At 40.2% G+C, this 18,995-nt stretch overlaps 1 protein-coding gene across 4 annotated transcripts in view; it reads right to left on the reverse strand.

The window, feature by feature from the left end:
- The window catches only part of ptprsa (protein tyrosine phosphatase receptor type Sa), a 255,817-nt gene that overhangs the window by 169,678 nt on the left and 67,144 nt on the right, over positions 1 to 18,995 (reverse strand). For 2 of the 4 annotated variants that reach the window (XM_055221436.1, XM_055221437.1), the window contains exon 1: positions 13,142 to 13,559. The exons of the other annotated variants lie outside the window; for them this stretch is intronic. The gene's annotated coding sequence lies outside the window, so the exon portion shown is untranslated. Of the gene's footprint in view, positions 1 to 13,141; positions 13,560 to 18,995 lie in introns of those variants that run through there. 4 annotated transcript variants of the gene reach the window in all.

The following is an 18,995-nucleotide window of genomic DNA, read 5'->3' on the forward strand; positions in this document are numbered from 1 at the left end:
CTGTGATTTACAATGGAGGGGCCCACTTCATTATTAACTGCAAAGGTTCACAGCCCCTAGAACTAACCATTACCTCTCTATGAGAAGGTCGCTCACCATGTGGTTCGCTAGACATGGTAAAGCGATAGATAAAGGGTTGTGATTGACATAGCAAAGAAAGTGTGCCTAAAGAAAGTGTGAATCCTAAATGTAATACACATGCAATATTATGACACATATATGGGAAAGATACTCAGTAACTTCATATTACAATCAAGAGGTAACTATAGGCTGTATATATAAATGGACATAGCTAAACTATTAGCCAAAGCGTTTCAAATAGGAAGTCAGCATGGGTGTGCTTCCGGTTTCATCGGCACCAGTTAACTTTCTATTGAAAAACTGTCACCCCTCTTTCCGCAACCGCTGCTGTCAGGCTCGTCATTTTGGTCTTAAAATATTTGTAATCATTTGCTGTTGATGATCCTGGTATTTTTTTTTCGCAATTGTGTCCATAAATCAAGATATGAACATTAATAACAGACAAATCAGACATCTTCATTCCATGAGGTTGCTTGGGGCACTAGTGCTAGGCAACAGATTTGATTGACAGTATTGCTAAGCGCCCACTCCCTGCTTTAACCAATGGTGCAGGTGGGAAGGGGCGTTACCTTCAACAGTCTCGCTCCGGATTGGCTCTATAGTTGCTATGATACTCACGGTCGGAATTCCAAATATGGATGTCCAGATTTGCTGCTATTCGCCCCGTCACACTCCCTTAGTCCACTTCTTTGTACAGTTTACAATCTATCTACTGTTTCTGATAGTGCACACTTCGCTATGATTGGCTAAATCAACTGAACCACAATTTAAGCTATCTCTAAACAAGCAGATTGTCACAGCGATCAGATTTAGTTTGTCCTTGTTTTTACTATCATTTGCCCACCCTTATACAGACATCACGATGCAGTTGCTGCTAAACAGTTTACGGTATTGCACTCAACACCCTTACACATTTACACGTTTCAGTCTCTACAGGTGACGCGACTTCTTCAACTTCTTCTTCTTCTTCTTCTTCTACAATGTTTACCTGAAACCAATTAAACTATCCACCTAGTTATTCCTAACAAGGTTACCAAACAGACAGTTAAATGGCACTGCTAGCTAAAAGATTGGGTTACAGTCTGGCCAATCAGCAACATCTCTTCTGGCACCGAGCTGCGTTCCAAGTCCTGGCACAGGTTTGTACTGTGGCAGTTGGCAAGCGAGGTAACGGCCATCTTAGCGGCTGCAGAATGTGAAGCACCCCTATGCGCTGAAAAGACAGTTTGGCTATGGTTGAAAAAGCCACAAAACCCCAATCTGCTCCTTCCTGCTTTTGCCCTTATGGTACATCCCTGGAGGGCGCTGGTTCAAATTCATTAGTGCTCCTTTATCTCCATGAAAAAGGGGGACTCTCAGTGCTCCATCTACCTCCTGTTTCCAATCTCCTTCCTGTCTGCTCCCCCTACCACTTCCAACCCCGGCCCCCTTGCCTTTATAGTCTCACTCTGTTCTTGTATTTGCCTCCACAGTAGACAAGGCAAAGTGGGGGCTAAAGCAAGAGTCACTTTTTATACTCAGACATGACTTAGTCTCCCCTTCTGTTCTCGTGTTTAACCCCTTATCTACCCTGGTGAGACTACATATTGGGTGCTGCAGCAGGACAAATGTCACAGACTCTGCCTTGAGGGGGCGGGCAGATGGATTTCGCAGACACTTCACCATTTAACCCTGGGGTAAAAGACAGACTAAGCTAAACCTAGACCTTTCACACCACCCATTAACTTGTAAGACTTGCTCTTACATGCATTAGGGACATGGATGTAACAGAAATAAATGTCATTAGATGGTGCGTTTTGCTAAAGGACATGTTGTATTGTGGGGGTTACAATGTAATTATTTCAAAATATCACCATATGTTTAACTTTATCTAGCCCCATGCATCTTATCTGCAGCATTGTCATTGATGCATAGTATATGATATTTCTTATCTTCCACCACAGATCTCACTTGGAGGCTTTAGGCTGTAGTGTAATCAAAGACACGCTGACTTCCCACTGTGTCAACACAATCTCCTGCTGCATTGACACCAAATAGACTGATATAGATAACGTGACTATTTAGTTTCTTTAGAAAAAACACTTAGTCCTACTGTGCTTAGCTTTTCTTGTTTATGTTTAGGAGTATGGACCATTCTAATTATTATTTCAGCTAAGTGCTATATAAAATACATGCAAGACAAATGGTTGTTGAATTTGTATTCTGCACAAACTGAATAATCCATAGAGTTCTTCATTTTGGGACAGTACAATTTGGGCATATTACACAAAGCTAAAATGTGTGGCATCCTAACTCCAGTGAGCTTCTAATCCTTAAACAAAAGCGGGACAGCAGAGAAAGGGCACCCTCCGCCCTCTGCTAATGTTAATCTGCCCAAACATGGCTCCTATCGCTGATTGCCATGTTGTCATTCTGCCCCCAGCCTCCACTGCCTTTTAATCAGGATTATCTTCGCTGACACCAAGACTTTAAAGTTAATTAGGGGTCTAGCCAGCCACTGCAGGTGCCAGACCTATTTCGGAAAGCACGGATTACTTTCAAATTTTGTTCCACAAAACCTGAAACTAATTGGAAAATATACTCATGATGTAGACTGCTAGCAATGCATACTATATTTTAGGAACAAGGACCATGGCAACCTACATTTTTGTTTGGCTGATTGCATGATTTTAACTAACTTTAACAGTGTTTTAAGACAGTATCTTTGCCTTTTTTACTTACATACTAATAGCACCTTCTGTATTTCTAGGTTCTCTTTTGTCTACCACTTGGAAAACCTTTATTTACCATCTGGATAAATCTGAGAGCAAAGCCCAATGCATTTCGCCCCTGGTTCCTTATTTTCTTTCTTTTTACATTATGCTATATTTCTATATCCAGACACGAGTGTGCAAGTGTAATTTCTTTTGCACACTTGGATGAGGAAGCATGCTGTTTTAAAAAGGTACTCCAGCCTCTAAAGTCATAATTACCACTCAAAGGCTTTATGGTACAGCTTCTTGTGTAACAGTTCTGTTATATATTATATAATAAAAATAACTACCTTCATAAACTGACAACCCTAAAATATATTACTCATGAGAAATCATGCCACAAAGGGTCATAGTATATATATATATATATATATATATATATATATATATATATATATATATATATATATATATATATATATATATATATATATATATATATATATATATATATATATATTATATGTAGATTGTATGCAGATTACTACTTAGGTGACTTCATACAGTCATGACCTGAATCTATTCTTAAGTTACTCCACAAAAACAGTGACAGCTCTGGTATTGTTTGATTTGCAAACTTCAATGGATCAATGCTGCTGTCAATCACTGGTTGTAAAAATAAAACCCTGCTGAAACCTTGTGAAAATCAATAAGTCATTGCTGAAACGGAAATGGAGTTGTTCCCCCATGAAGACCTTGTAAAGCGTCCACTTTGACAGCCATCTTGGGAAAACTTGCAGATTAAAATGATAGACCCAACTCCAGTCTACTGGGCTATATATGCAAATGTTTGAACCTATGCCATTCTCGGGACACAAAGGCAGCCATTTTGTTCAGTTAAGTGGCCCCTATAGTAAAGTCCTATGTCTCCTGGGTGAAGCGCCTGATGCATAGGGATGAACAATCAGGCTGACAGGCAGGTAGTTACGGCTTCTTAACCCAGGCTCGTTCAGCTCTGAATGATGCATCAGAACAGCCATCCCCCTCTGCAGCCCCTTCCTGTCCTCTTCCAATGTCTTTCTCTTGTATTCCTCCCAACAACAGCACACACTAAGTTTATTCTGTTTTATCTCAGTCACTACTTCCCAGAGGCCCATGTTTTTCAGAATGCATTGCACACAATTATTTCTACCCATCAATTATCTGTCTACCTCTCCTTAGCTACCTATTCTCTCTACTCTATGACAAAAACAGCTCCCCTGGTCTTGCCTTCTCTCCCGCTGGTGGTCTTGTATGCGCACGTTTCTTTGTTGCTGCCACCTAGAGCTCCCCTCGGGCTGCTCAAGAGTCACCCCCCTCCCTCCCCCTGCCTCCTACGACCAGATGTCCCCCAAAACTTTGGGTGAGCAAGTAACAAAAGCAAAGGGGGCACTGGGTGAAGGGGGGGTGCAGGGATTATTTGAATAGGCCGACTGGCCCCAACCATCCTGCCGAGAGGCTTTCGCCGCTCTTCGCCCAATAAGCACCATGGGATTAACAGCTTTTAACACACATATAGAGGATAATAACACACCTCTACTTCTATTCGCTGTTTTTCTTTTTTCTCAAAATGCAACTGGCCTGTTATGAATCAGGCTGTTTTGTGACTGCTGAAAGGTCAGTGACCTGTTACAAAATCCGTTGTGAATAATGCCCATCATGAGCAGTGCTGCTTACGTATAAAGGAGAAGTAGCACATACATTCAGGGTTGCAACACTTTGTCAACGTAAACATTGACGTCCATTAAGATATTAAGATTACGTCATCGCCTGTAGAGTGCGTCAATGCATTGCCTGTAGAGCTGAGTCTTTTATTAATGTGTCAGGTATGTCAGGTACAGGCGGACTCTGACCATCTGTGCTGTATTTCCTCACAAAGCACAACAGTGCACGTGCAAGACAAGAACAGAAGACCATCTCGTGTATCCAAAACTTTTGTCCAAACTTAAAGTGTCCTTCAGGGAGACCGCATTTCTCAGCAGAGCTACACATGCAGGTGCCATTAACGCTGACTGTACAGGCGATTAGTCGAATTATCAAAAACTTATTGTCAGATTAATCAATAAGAAAATAATCATTAGTTGCAGTTATGTCTCGATAAAATTATATACTTTAGAAAAACTACGTCGAGTTTACACCCCTTAAAATGGTCTACAGAGAAGGACATGACAGACAAAAGATTTCTTCATCAAACTGGACAAAAGTGGTGATTATTATCTCAATATATGAACAGTACTGTGTTGTGATACATCCTCCAAATGGACAAAAGTTGCAGAGATAAGACTCTCCAAAGGTCACCTGTTCTGCACTTCGTCTTTGCTAGAGACCGCTAATGCTCTTACCCAGTTGAATTCTTGTCAACTAAAAGAAATGTTCTTGGAATCCACTCGCTCACATCACACAGATGGCTCAACAGGCTGCAGTGAACCATCGACCAGGCTGCATGCACTGCGATTAAATGAGCCACAACCTGTTCGGACCCTTCAGGCAGAAGAATGGGATTTTAACCCCCACCCACCAGTCCTCCAGCACCGCAAGCCTGAAACCACACCGAGGTCAAATTGCCAGGGCAAAAGGGGCGAGCCTTCCTGCCAGACCTAGTTTACAAAAAGGGAGGGAGCAGACGCCTCGAGGGGGACCACACCGCATCAATCATCAGGACGCCAGCTGGTGATGAAGCGCACATAGACACACTGCTAACAAACAGTATGGGCACCCAAAGGAGACGCAGACAGGAAGCCAGAAAAAAAACACCCACTTAATATGGCTGCAAAATATATCTTAAACGAATCAAAACTTGAATTTTCGCAATTAGCAAATCATAACAACAGCACAAAACTTACATAATTGACCTCTAATCATGCCAAAAGCTGCTAAACCTACAAACATGTTCTTAAACGCATGGGATTCTTGTATTAGATTAGCAGGTCATAGATCAGTCTTCTTAAATGTTATCGCTCTTGGATGCTTTTAAAATGTGCACTTTGAACAGAATCCTGTCGCAAATCTAATCGCAGCGCTTGTTAGAAAAATTGTTCAGTTCTGTCACTTAAAGATGATGTATTTTACTTCTATGGTGTATTAACTGCTAACACGTAACATATTTAGATCAGCATGTTACTTTTTATTGTTTTGAAAATACAAAATTTGCCAAAAAACGTATTAATTAATTAAGCGTATTAATTAAACTACTACACATCGCATCAGGTTTGTGAAGCTGTAGTGTATTGTTTTGTATCCTGCTTTTCTATATTATGGACAATTATCGTGTGGGAGCATCGGTGACTTAAGCTTGTGGGCGGAGCATTGGACAAATCTTACAGCTAACCATAAGGAGGTTTTCAGATATTCAGATAAGGCCTAGGAGACATGGATAAATTACTAAAACATGCATGGATGACATATTAAACCTCTTCACACGTTTTTGATGACGGACCAAAGTTATAACATGGTAGAAAGCTCCAACTCGATTTTGCATAATATTCCCTCTTTAATGTTGATTCCAGAAATGCTATTAATTCTATCGCCATGAAACTCAATGTCCGCATCCGCTTTGTACCTGTCCACATCGAAACAGCTCCAGGCCAAAGAAAACTGAATGCGAAGGTGTTAATATCTGTACAGTGTCTGAAGCAATTGCTCAAGTGTGTAATTTCTTAAGGGAGTGAATGTGGGAGTAGCAAGCGTCAACACACGGTCCTGCACAACGTCAAAAGCAGATTACTGTCACTTCATCAAAAGGAGCTGGAGCGAATCTTTTCGGTAAGAACCGTGAGGTGCCAGGGGAGTGGGCACAGGAGGCTGGGGAGGTGGCACCGGGTCAGAGAATTCCCAAAGGATTCTGCAAGAACTCAGGCAGGGATTAGGGTGTTTGAGGGGGGTACATTGAATTTTGCACACAAAAAAGTTAAGTCCAACTCAAAACTGAAGACTTCCTAGTACAGACATTTTAGGTTTGTGTTTTTTCGTTACTGTTCAATAAATAACAGCTGCCCATGATGGTAATGAAGTACAAATGTTTAAGTTGAATTTTTAAGTATTTGTACTTTACTTAGGTACATTTTACAGTGGATACTTTTTTTTTAAACTTTTTTTTACTTTTACTTCACTACATTTGAGAGCAGGTATCTGTACTTTCTACTCCACTACATTTTTTAACTGGACTGAAAAGTAAAACAACAAGTAAAACAACTTTTTATGTGATTTAAGGGGTTATTTTTGCCATGTTCGTGGTAACATCCTGACTAAAGTTTTGAATTCAAACTTCGGATTTGACAATAGTAAACACACAAAATTCATAAGAAAAATTAACAAAAAATATCCGCATTGATACAGTTGACCAAAACCAAACTTGTGTGAAATACTTTTACTTTTTACTCTTAAAGTTCATTTTTAAACGCATACTTAAATACTTTTACTTAAGTTGATTTTTTCATGTGATACTTTTACTTTTACTTGAGTAACTTTTTACCTCTGTATCTGTACCTTTACTTAAGTAACAAACTGAGTACTTCATCCATTGCTGCCCATGACCCGCCCATCAACCGCTAATTCTAATCATAGCTTTCGATAAAAACATTACGTGGGTAAGATAATGAAGTAAAAAATGTAACAAATTACCAAATGCATTTCAGATATGTATTGTGTTATATGTATATTTATTTTGAAGTTGTTTTAAATATGCTATCGAAATAAACTTGACCTGATTTAAAGTATCCGTTAAACAAACACAGTAGTTGCCGATTAGAATCCATTTCATTGAACCAGTACCAAAAACACATTACAGTGTATGATAAGAGAGCAAAACATGCAGTACTGACAGCTAGTGTAGAATGACGTCCAGGGCATCTGAACATCTGAAGTGGGGAAAGTACTCTTGAAAGTGTTGACACAAAACAAACAAATTAAGTAAGCACATAAGCAAAGTGCAAGCAAACCCCAGACAGGGCTGACAGTCAGAAGGAGCGGCATACTTCATCCAAGCCAGCCCCCAATCAATGCCTCGGAGTTCACACACCTTATCTGCGCTCCGTCTTATCTACCTTCCACTACAGCAGTCTCATCACATCCCCGGGAACAGCTGCTTGTTTTGGAGCATTGACCTTTTTTGGAGTTCTGGGAGTTGGAGAGTAAATACAACTTTTTTAGACTGCACCAAAAGGGTCATGCGCTCACTCCTTTCCTTCCAATGAGGTTCACTAAGGACATAGGCAGCAGTATCGGAGCTCACTGCCAACCAGCGCAAGTGAGTGGTCAATATTTCCTCTGCCAGTCCGCCCGATCATGTTTCTCCCCTACGGCCAAATGTTGAATATATTAATCCCAACAGAGAAAATGACACACATACAAGCACATAAAAAATGCAATTGTAATGTTTGAATTGTTTCTGTCTTCAAAAACCTGCTTTTACTCCAAGCCTGTCAGTTTTACTCTTAAGTACCTCCCCTGATGATAATAAGCATTTCCCCCAGACTCGAAAGCACTAGTCTGGATCCAGCTGCTACCACTAAACTGACTACACGGTGAGCATTCCTGGCTTGAATACAAAGTTTGTTTTTGGCCTTGGATAATGATTTCTACTAAAAAAAAAAAAAAAAACGGGGGGATGGTGTAAAAAGCATGGCAACTACAATAGTGTGGCTTTGTTATGAACGTACAGATATAATTTCGTATCGGATTCACATTGTGACTTATAATATGAGTAAAAACTGAATTCTGATAAATAAAAGTGTTATAGAAGTGGCTTATTCATGCAACAAAGCACAAAATACTAAGACCAATATATGAGTTGGTCGATACATCACGCCGATATTTGGGCTCTTTAGCGTATTGGCTATCGGCTTCAAACCTCCAGCACAGGCTGATATTTTGTTCTGGTCGATTTGCTGCTTAAAAATACACACAAAGCTTTATTTTAACACTTTAATGCAAGCCAGCCATATGAGGCAGTTTGTAGTAAATTGAAACTGCATAATTTGAGGAAAGTAATCAAAATGAACCCTATATATCGGCCCAAAAAAATATCGGTTGCTTTGTATTTGGCCATAAAAAAGCAGTCGGTATGTTACCTGAACCCGCCCCCTCCCTTTTTATTTATTTTTTATTTTTTTATTTATTTTATTTATATTTATCTTATTTATTCATCTGCTAATTCATTTATTTATCTGTTAATTTATTATTATTATTATTATTATTATTATTATTATTATTATTCATTTATTTTATTATATATCCTTTGTATTTATGTAATTATTTATGTAATATTTTGCTTTACCTATTAAAAACTTTAATAAAAAGAAAAGAGAGAAAAAAAAAAGAAAAAGCACATATCGCTCGATCTCTGAGAACTAGCTGACATGACCCGTTCACTCACTACAGGAGTATCCACTGCAATATAAGGTCACTCTGATAACATTCAGAAAGGCACGGAACACATTATCTGGACATCTGAAATTAATTAACAGCTCCGCTATTGAATTAAGCCGCGTTACACCTGGAGCTTTCAGACTTTACCTGTCGACCCAGGTCTGTGTTACCGATACAAATATGACAGAGGAAAAATGGCCTAATCCACTAATGAAAGGAAGAAGGAGGGGAACACTTTATAAAACAGTGCCTCCTGTTTTCGCAGCCAGACTAATTGCACCTTGTGTGTCTGGAGGATCACTGATTTACCACTTGGAGCAAATTAAAATGAATAAACACAATTAGCTGGGAGTGCAACAGTAGCTCTACAGCTTACATTCCTCCCCTTTTCACTGCCATGACAGTCACTTCTGAGCAGCTGTTATTAACTATGTGCTTGTGTCAAGAGCAACGCGACTAATTGCACAACTCTAAATGCTACTAAAATGCTCCTAATTTGAAGCTGAACGGGGCACAGGGTAGGCGTGTCAAGAGAGCACATTTTGAAGTTTCATATATTGCTGAAGATAAACGATAACATTGATACTAATTTATAGAGATCGACCGATATGGGTTTTTTCAGGCCGATGTTGATACCGACTGTTTACGATTCTGAGCAACCGATGGCCACTAAGATTTGATTATATTTTTGGGGCGATTCTGATCATTTTCCCCAATCTGTGTAATTTAAATTTACTACAAACTCACCCACAAACCTGTAAGAGAGCTGTAGTCACGTTATCTGAGTTATCAATTTGTACTAAAGTGTTAAAATAAAACTTTGTGTGTACTTTTTAGAAGTGGTGGGTGAAGTGCTCAGTTTTGTTGCACAAGTAAAAGTACAGATATAGAGGTAAAAGTAAAAGTGTCACATGAAAAAATCGACTTAAGTAAAAGTAATTTAAGTACCTGTTTAAAAATGTGCTTTAAGAGTAAATAGTTTTTCACAGTATTTCAAACGTTGTTAAATTGTTTAAGTGTAAATGTAGTGATATTGATTAAAAAATGATACATATTTTGGTCAACAGAAGCAATATGCATCAATTCCGTCATTTTTCTCATGAATCTTGTGTGTTTATTTTTGTTTGCTCAAAGCCGAAACTTGAACTCGAAAACTTTAGTCAGGATTTTACCACAAACATGGTAAAAATAACTCTTCAAATCATATGAAAAGTGCTTTTTACTTTTCAGTCCAGTTCAAAAATGGTAGTGGAGTAGAAAGTACAGATACCTGCTCTCAAATGTAGTGAAGTAAAAGTAAAAAGTATCCACTTTAAAAAGTACTTAAGTAAAGTACAGATACCTAAAAATCCTACTTAAGCACTTTACTACTTGTACTTCATTACCTTCCATCACTTCTTTTTAGGCAGCAGGTCAGCCAAAACAAAACAAATTTAAGGCTGATAGCTGAAACGCTAAAAAGTGCAAATATCGTCAGTTTATCTCTACTAATTTCTGCCACTGACACAATAATCCTAAAGAATTATCCTAAAAAACTATTCTAAATGTACCATATGGTTAAAAAACACAAACTGCAAAACATAAACAGCAGAATGAAACACTTAGTTTGTATCTGTAATGAGTCATAGAAGTTATTTATACAGCTCAAATCTAATTGTAGTACAGAAAAATAACACAGATCCCCAACTACTACAAAGAAAAAGTACTACAAAAATATTGAGCCACATTGTTCCATCTAATATATATTGAACAATAAGTCGATATAGTAATTATCGTGACAGGCCTAGCACTGGGTGATTAAAATAGAAGGAACTGTAAACTGTTGGAATAAAAAGTGAAATTGAGGATCAGGGAAAAGTGTAAGAAAAAGTGTGAGAGGTTCTGTTCAGTGGGTTTTAATAAATAATCCTTGACACGTCATATTTTAAACTGTTGCTTTTGTTTTGTTTGTATTGATACAAAAGGACCTTGGTTGGGATCTAGGCCTGTCACGATTACAAGTTTGAAGCATGATATATCGTTACAGAGAAATATTGCGATAATATTCCGATAAATATTGAAAATACTTTACGCCACTGATTCAAAGCAAGATAATTAAAATAAGTTATGTGCTGCAACAAACAAAAGTTATTTATTTGACCCTATACAGCTCAAATCTTACATAAAAATGGCAAAAAAAAAAAAAAAAATGCTGCAAAAAAGTTTAATTACTGAGCCGAAAATATACTGTTCCATGTTTCGATACGATGAGTCGATATAGTAGTTATCGTGACAGGCCTATTTGGATCAGCCACATTTTCAGGTTTTAAATATATCCACCAATAAGAACAGCAAGGGATGGTTTTATGGGATATAACGGCTCATTTACACTGGAAAATTAGGATCTATTGTTGGATAGCACCATAATGGTTATATTTTTATGTCTAGTAATTGTAAACTAGTAATTGCAGAGGAAATTCACATGAAACCCATTTGTTGGGGACCAAGTGCAAAAAACACATCATATCCACGGCGCAATTCAATTAGCTTCACTCCAAGTGTGGAGAGTGGTGCTCCAGGGAAGAATCTAAAGTTTGGTCAAATAAAAGAACTTTTCAAGGGTGTAATGTTCCCAATGCCCCTTCCTCCTCTGCTCTGTTATTCATTTTCTCCGTTTACAAGCTCGCCACTCACAAATGCATCGATCTGCCATTTTCAACAGACAAAATAATTTGATCAAATAGAGTCGTACCTTGACTGTCGCCGTGGAGACAGATGCTGGTCACGCTCGGCCTGCTGTGCCTGCCAGCTTATCCTTGGCATTTTCATTGCCTTTTGTCTTTTCCTGCCCACTTAGTTGACAGTGATCAGGGGTGATAAATTGTTCAATTAAAGCCACATTAAGAATCCAGAACACACTTGATGCGCCGCCTCCTGGTGTACGGGCTGTCCAATTACTCTGAAGGACAAGACTTGTACAGGCTCCTGACAGACAACATGTGACTCCTATCATAAGACAAATGGCTTTATTTATTCAAGCCAGCAGAGGGATTGATACAGAAAACCAAGATAGATGGGATTTAATTAAGAAAATGTAAATTTCTATTAACAGGGCAGATTTGGATTGGAAAGGTAGTGAGCTGATATAGACAGCTCTGTTGGACATAAAAACCTTGATCCCTGTGAACCGTTTCATTTTCAGTCCCATCTCAGTATTATTATAGAGCAAAAACAACTGTGTTTATCCCAGCCTTAAATGAAACATATTAGTCCACTCACTGATCTTTTTTTGGCGAACAGTTGCTTGGATCTTGTGGAGGAGGGTCAGAGAGAGGCAAGGGGGCAGCAATAAAGTTAAGAATCTCATCAGATAAGTTTGAAAAAGACCATCTGCCTCCATCAGAAAACAACGTAGCCTAAAGTCATGTTTAAATCTCACGCGCCTCCCTCATGTGTTAACAGTCACCGTGCGTAAAATGTAAGATTAGTTCAGATTATAGGTGTACAGAAGAGAACACATGCAAAATGAAGCTTATTATATAAAATCACCGTTCATGGTTTAAATCAATTGAAAGAAAATGGACAGAAAAGCTATAGTAGTGACTTGTTGGGAGCCTGTAGCGCGCACAAGCCTCAAAACCAACTGCGTATTCAACATAGGAGGTCGTGCCGTTGTAAAAGTTTTCAATCACAGCCTTCTAAACGTCTCAAACACTTCATTTATGTGTATGTTGTTCCCAGGCTACTACTTTATCACCAAAAGTTAGTTGCCAGAACCACAGACTGCAACTCCAGAGTTAAAAAAAAACGTGTTTTTACTTCTCCCGGTGCCATCTTCTCACACGAAGACACCCCGTCAATAAAGCGCTCCAGATTTACGCAAAAAGTGCCAGCGCGTTCACAAAAAACGCCAAAAGACCGAGCCATTCTTGTTACAGGGTAAATAAATCAAACGTATAGAACAGAAGGATGGAAAAACTTACCCACTTGATGCGTAAAAGTCTTTGAAAGAACCCCCCTGTTTGTTTTACGGGGTTCACTTTTTAAACCCCGTCCTCGATGTTAACGCTGTGTATTCCGACAGAAAAAAAAACAGTTCCTTCATCCCAACATGCGCAAAAAGCAATATTCCACTTTCTTCGCTGGCATAGCAGTCAATTGTTAAAAGAAAAAAGGCACGTAAAAGTCATAATATCCCCGGTGTGCGTTTATATTCCTTTCCCCCAAAGATCGCGCAGCTCCACGCCAAAGAAGCTCCGCAGTGAAAGAAAAATCAAATACCGCGTAATAATCCGCGCACGATACGGGGACGCACGGGGTTCCGGACGTACACCTCTTTATTGGTGCTTCGTTATCTTCGCGTCCCAGGTTTAGATTCCTTTCTTCCCAAATGCACCTCGTACCGACTGGGGGGTGGGGAGAGACACACACAGGCAGATGCCCCCCCTCCTCCTTTTCCTCCTCCTCCTCCTCCTCTCTTCCATCCACACACACACACACACACACACACACACACACGCACACACACGCACACAGAGCTCCAGAGCGCAGAAAAAAAAAAATACTAGACCCGCGCTGCGTTCAGGAGCCTCCAGTGAAAACAAATAGCGAAGACCTTTTGCTTTATAACGCGGGAGTATTGACAGGTACAATTGTTCCAAGTGCAGTATGGAACAATGCAGAACGCACGTGTTGATTGGCAAATAGGCTGTGTGATTATACAGTTTAAATGATAAAAAACAGCACTGTCAACTACTGCAAAGCAACCAGTACTATTAAAACATACAATGTAGCTCATTTTTGTAGAATGTATGTCTGTGTGTACCTGTGACTGAAATCAACCAGGCCTACGATTAAGCCATTACAACTAGTTTACTGTTTCTTCCATGCTGATTGCAGTTTGACTAAATGTACTGCAGTGTAATAACAACACTTCTCACAAACCAGATTCTGTCTCTTTGGTTGCACTGTTGTATATATCTACCTCTAAGACTATTTTATTTTTAAGCATATCTTTTTTTAAACTTTATGCATGCCCTTATTTGTCCTTATTCAGTGTTTTATGTTGCACTTTAGTTCCTAGTTTGTGCGTTGTGTTCACTGACAATGGCAATAAAAGTCTTCTGATTCTGATTCTTTGTAGGTGGCCTCCAATATAATATTCATTTTCTAACATAATGTAACTCCGTCCAATCACGTGTTCTCGAGCAGAAGTCGTGGATGTGATTGGCTGGTGAAGTTTGAATGTGAGAAGTGACAGCTGGTGTCCAGCACTGAAGAGGGACACGCAGTGGAGACACATCAATCAAGTGACCCCCACTCTGTTGTTTGCCTGGAGCACGCTGCTAACAAAGAGGCTACAAAGTCTCGTTTTTCAAGTGTTTGGCTCCTTGTAAAAAATAAAAGGTAAAGGCTGATTCTGAAATAGAGTAACTTGATTTATGAAGGAGTTAAAGAAGATAAAATAAAAGTAGCTATAATTCCTAACTCTGTAATGGTTTGGCTTCTAGGAAAACTGACAGAGCTGATAATATCTAAAGACACCTTCATAAAAGAAAGTATAGGTGTTGTAGGTAACCTTGTGTCGTTTTGAAAAATGGAAGTGACCCTCTCCAACTAAAACAGTTTTCCACATGGGATTTGTGCAGAATGCATCACTGGAATCAAACAAACTCATACAACTATTATTTGTATGTAAAAAAAAAGAAAAGAAAAGAAAAGGCTCATGGGTGTGCAAGCAACTGTGGCGTAAATATGCATACTACAAATACACCGCCTGTAACAATATGATACATGGTCTGTACCGTCCGTGAGACATATGCTCAAGGAAAATAATATGAGTGATTAGCGATGATGCGCCGTTCAAATTTAGCATAGTAAATCACATGAAAGATTTTTAGCTGTCCAATTAAAGTAAGTGTATCAATTTATTAAGTGTAAACCTCTAAAAGCATGCAGACACTAATGAATGAGGATGGTCTTGGAGTGGCTGTGTGCTGGCAGCGAGCCACCCTGCAGCAGCAGCAGCGGCGGAGCTCCACTGCCCTCTCTCTGCTCTCTGCTTAAAACCCAGTGTGACATGTAGCACGCCGTAAAGAGCTGTGAAAGTGTGCGGGAGGACCAGAGCACCCAGACCAGCTAATCAATTTAACCATGGAGTAAAGAACATGCACAGATTTCTCCCCTGGCTTCTTATTCACACTACAGCTCTTTATTTAATCAGGCTGGTAAATCTTAGCTGCTACCCAGGGCTCTCACGGCTGTTCCCCTGGTGGCGTGGGCCTAACATGGTAAATTTCAGTGGAGGAGGGAAATGCGCTCCGTGGCAGAGGACAGTGCTTCGGAAGGATAAAAAGAGCACTTACAGCCTGACATGTGCAATCCATAACGGAATAATGAGACTCTGCCACAAAGGAGCCCTCCTGTGCAGCGGAGAGCTCTATAGTGTATACGCACTTTTGCTTTAGCTAGTGGTAAGTGTGCGTAAATGCCATGAAAATTCAGCAAGCGGAAGAAGTGACGAGCACACGGGGGCTAAGCGTTTAATCGGGAGGATCTTATTGCAGAATGCTACTACAGCCTGTTCACCGTGCTCCAAGGAGTCTGTTTTTGCAGCTCATTGTGCTATAGCCTTATATGACGTGGGGACAGATGTTTCAGATCAATGGACAAACACTCCAACAATTGAGCGACTGTTGCCTCTGTGTACGACTGAAACTAAGCATGCACTAATAAAGGTGCACTGCTGTTTGTAATCGTTCTCACTTTGCCTGGAATGTCCCACAGTATGGCATTAATCCTATTCGTTTCACGGGGTCCAGCAAGTGACGCCACTAGGTCAAGAAGTTACATATCAGATCTGTGAAGAGGCGACCGCACTTTCAATAAGAATCCATATTTTTCAAAGGTAAAACACATGCAATCAAATAAATGTAAGTTAGATAAGATTAATGCCATACTGTGGAGCGTTTCAGGCAGAGCAATAACATCTCCATGGAAACGAGTGGGTGCCCGACGCTCCATTAGTAGAGTTACACAGTGCACCTTTAATACACTCGCTAATATTGGTAGACGACATAGAGAGATTGGAATAGCAACAGGTGCCAAAATATTACAACCCTGAAAGCCAAAACGCTCAAAAGTGTTTATTTCTTTGCCAAAAAAAAAAAAGATAATATCATGTTAATCTAACTTTTTATTTAATCTGACAACTGTGACATAGTGGGACGTTCTTAAAGTAAGTGGGGCAAGGGACAGGGGCATAAATGGCTGTACAGGACAACCAAAAGATTATAGGTGGTCATCCTACTCATGACAGTAAAATAAATGATTAAAAGTACAGTGTTCCCAATAATTTCCCTCCTCAACATCAACTTATCTCAATATAAAAATACAAGGTGGGTGGGTTGTAAATAAAACCTGTCACCATTTTCTTTATTGTCTGGCTGCTCCCCTCCGTTTCTCTGTGTCACCCGAAGGGGCTGAGACACAATCACGGTGGATAGCAGCGTGCCATCGCTCAGCCTGTCCCTGGAGGCGACAGTCCACTTACTGCCAAACCCGTGCTCAAATGGAGGACGTTTCATCACCTCCCAAAAACACAATTAAGGAGAGAGCACCCGCACTCCCTCCAGGCCCATCGATACCTCCCTTCTGAAGTAACTGAAGTAACTATTCAGATACATACTCCACTCTGACTAAGGGTTTGTATGGGTTTAAATAGAGCCTGTAGACTGACCTGTTGCTTTGGTTTTTGTCTTTGAGGGGTTGATTATAGGAAATTTGGCGTCTTAAGAACAACGTTTCACAGATGAAATAAATGAAAGATTATACCAGCAATTAAACAATGATGTTAGGTGCACTGTGTAACTTTTTCCTTTCCTTTTCCTTCCTTCCATCCTTTCCTCTTCCTTCCTTTCTTCTTTCCTTTCCTCTTCCTTCCTTTCTTCTTTCCTTTCCTCTTCCTTCCTTCTTTTCCTCTTCCGTCCTTCTTCCTTCCTTCTTTTCCTCTTCCGTCCTTCTTCCTTCCTTCTTTTCCTCTTCCGTCCTTCTTCCTTCCTTCTTTTCCTCTTCCGTCCTTCTTCCTTCCTTCTTTTCCTCTTCCGTCCTTCTTCCTTCCTTCTTTTCCTCTTCCGTCCTTCTTCCTTCCTTCTTCCTTCCTTCTTTTCCTCTTCCGTCCTTCTTCCTTCCTTCTTCCTTCCTTCTTTTCCTCTTCCGTCCTTCTTCCTTCCTTCTTCCTTCCTTCTTTTCCTCTTCCGTCCTTCTTCCTTCCTTCTTTTCCATCCTTTCCTCTTCTTTCCTTTCCATCCTTTCCTCTTCCTTCCTTTCCATCCTTTCCTTTCCATTCCTTTCCATCCTTTCCTCTTGCTTCCTTTCCATCCTTTCCTTTCCATTCCTTTCCATCTTTTCTTCCTTCCTTCCTTTCCTCTTTCTTTCTTCCTTCCTTCCTTTCCTCTTTCTTTCTTTCTTCTTCCTTCCTCTTCTTCTTCCTTTCTTCTTCTTCCTTCCTTTCCTCTTTCTTCTCCTTCCTTCTTCCTTCTTCTCTCCTTTCTTTTCTCTTCCTCCTTTCTTTCTTCCTATCCTTCCTTTCCTCTTTCTTTCTTCCTTTCTTCTTCCTCCTTCCTTTCACTCTTTCTTTCTTCCTTTCTTTCTCTTCTTCCTTCCTTCCCTCTATTCCTTTCTTCCTTTCTTTCATTCCTTCATCTTTCCTTCCTTCCTTTTCTTTCTTCCTTTCTCTTCCTTCCTTCCTTTCTTCCTTCCTTCCTTCCTTCCTTCCGTCCGTCCTTCCTTCCTTGATTTCCTCTTTCTTTCTTCCTTTCTTCTTCCTTCCTTCCTTCCTTCCTTCCTTCCTTCCTTCCTTCCTTCCTTCCTTCCTTCCTTCCTTCCTTCCTTCCTTCCTTCCTTCCTTCCTTCCTTCCTTCCTTTCCTCTTTCCATCTTTTCTTCCTTCCTTCTTTTCCTCTTCCGTCCTTCTTCCTTCCTTCTTCCGTCCTCCCGTTCCTCTTTCTTTCTTCGTTTCTTCTTCCTTGCTTTCTTTCCTCTTTCTTTCTTCCTTTCTTCTTCCTTCCTTCCTTCCCTCTTTCTTTCTTCCTTTCCTCTTTCTTTCTTCCTTTCCTCTTTCTTTCTTCCTTTCTTCTTCCTTCCTTCCTTTCCTCTTTCTTTCTTCCTTCCTTCCTTCCTCTTTCTTTCTTCCTTCCTTCCTTTCCTCTTTCTTTCTTCCTTTCTTCTTCCTTCCTTCCTTTCCTCTTTCTTTCTTCCTTTCTTCTTCCTTCCTTCCTTTCCTCTTTCTTTCTTCCTTTCCTCTTTCTTTCTTCCTTTCCTCTTTCTTTTCCTTCTTCTTCCTTCCTTCCTTCCTTCCTCCTTCCTTCCTCCTTCCTTCCTTCCTTCCTTCCTTCTTCCTTCGCCGCCTCTTCCTTCCTTCCTTCTTCCTTCTTCCGATCTTCCTTCCTTCCTTCTTCCTTCCTTCCTTCCTTCCTTCCTTCCTTCCTCCTTCCTTCCTTCCTTCCTTCCTTCCTTCCTTCCTTTCCTTCCTTTCCTTCCTTCCTTCCTTCCTTCCTTCCTTCCTTCCTTCCTTCCTTCTTCCTTCCTTCCTTCCTTCCTTCCTTTCCTTCCTTCCTTCCTTCCTTCCTTCTTTCCGTCCTGCCTTCCTTCCTTCCTGCCTGCCTTCCTTGCTCCCCTTCCTTCCTTCCTTCCTTCTTGCCTTCCTCCCTCCCTTCCTTCCTCCCTTTCCTTCCTTCCTTCTTTCCTTCCTTCCTTCCATCCTTCCTTCCCTTCCTTCCCCTTCCTTCCCTTCCTTCCTTCCTTCCTTCCTTCCTTCTCCTTCCTTCCTTCCTTCCTT

This window comes from Periophthalmus magnuspinnatus, chromosome 4 (assembly GCF_009829125.3).
Source record: "Periophthalmus magnuspinnatus isolate fPerMag1 chromosome 4, fPerMag1.2.pri, whole genome shotgun sequence".
Lineage (NCBI taxonomy): Eukaryota > Metazoa > Chordata > Actinopteri > Gobiiformes > Gobiidae > Periophthalmus > Periophthalmus magnuspinnatus.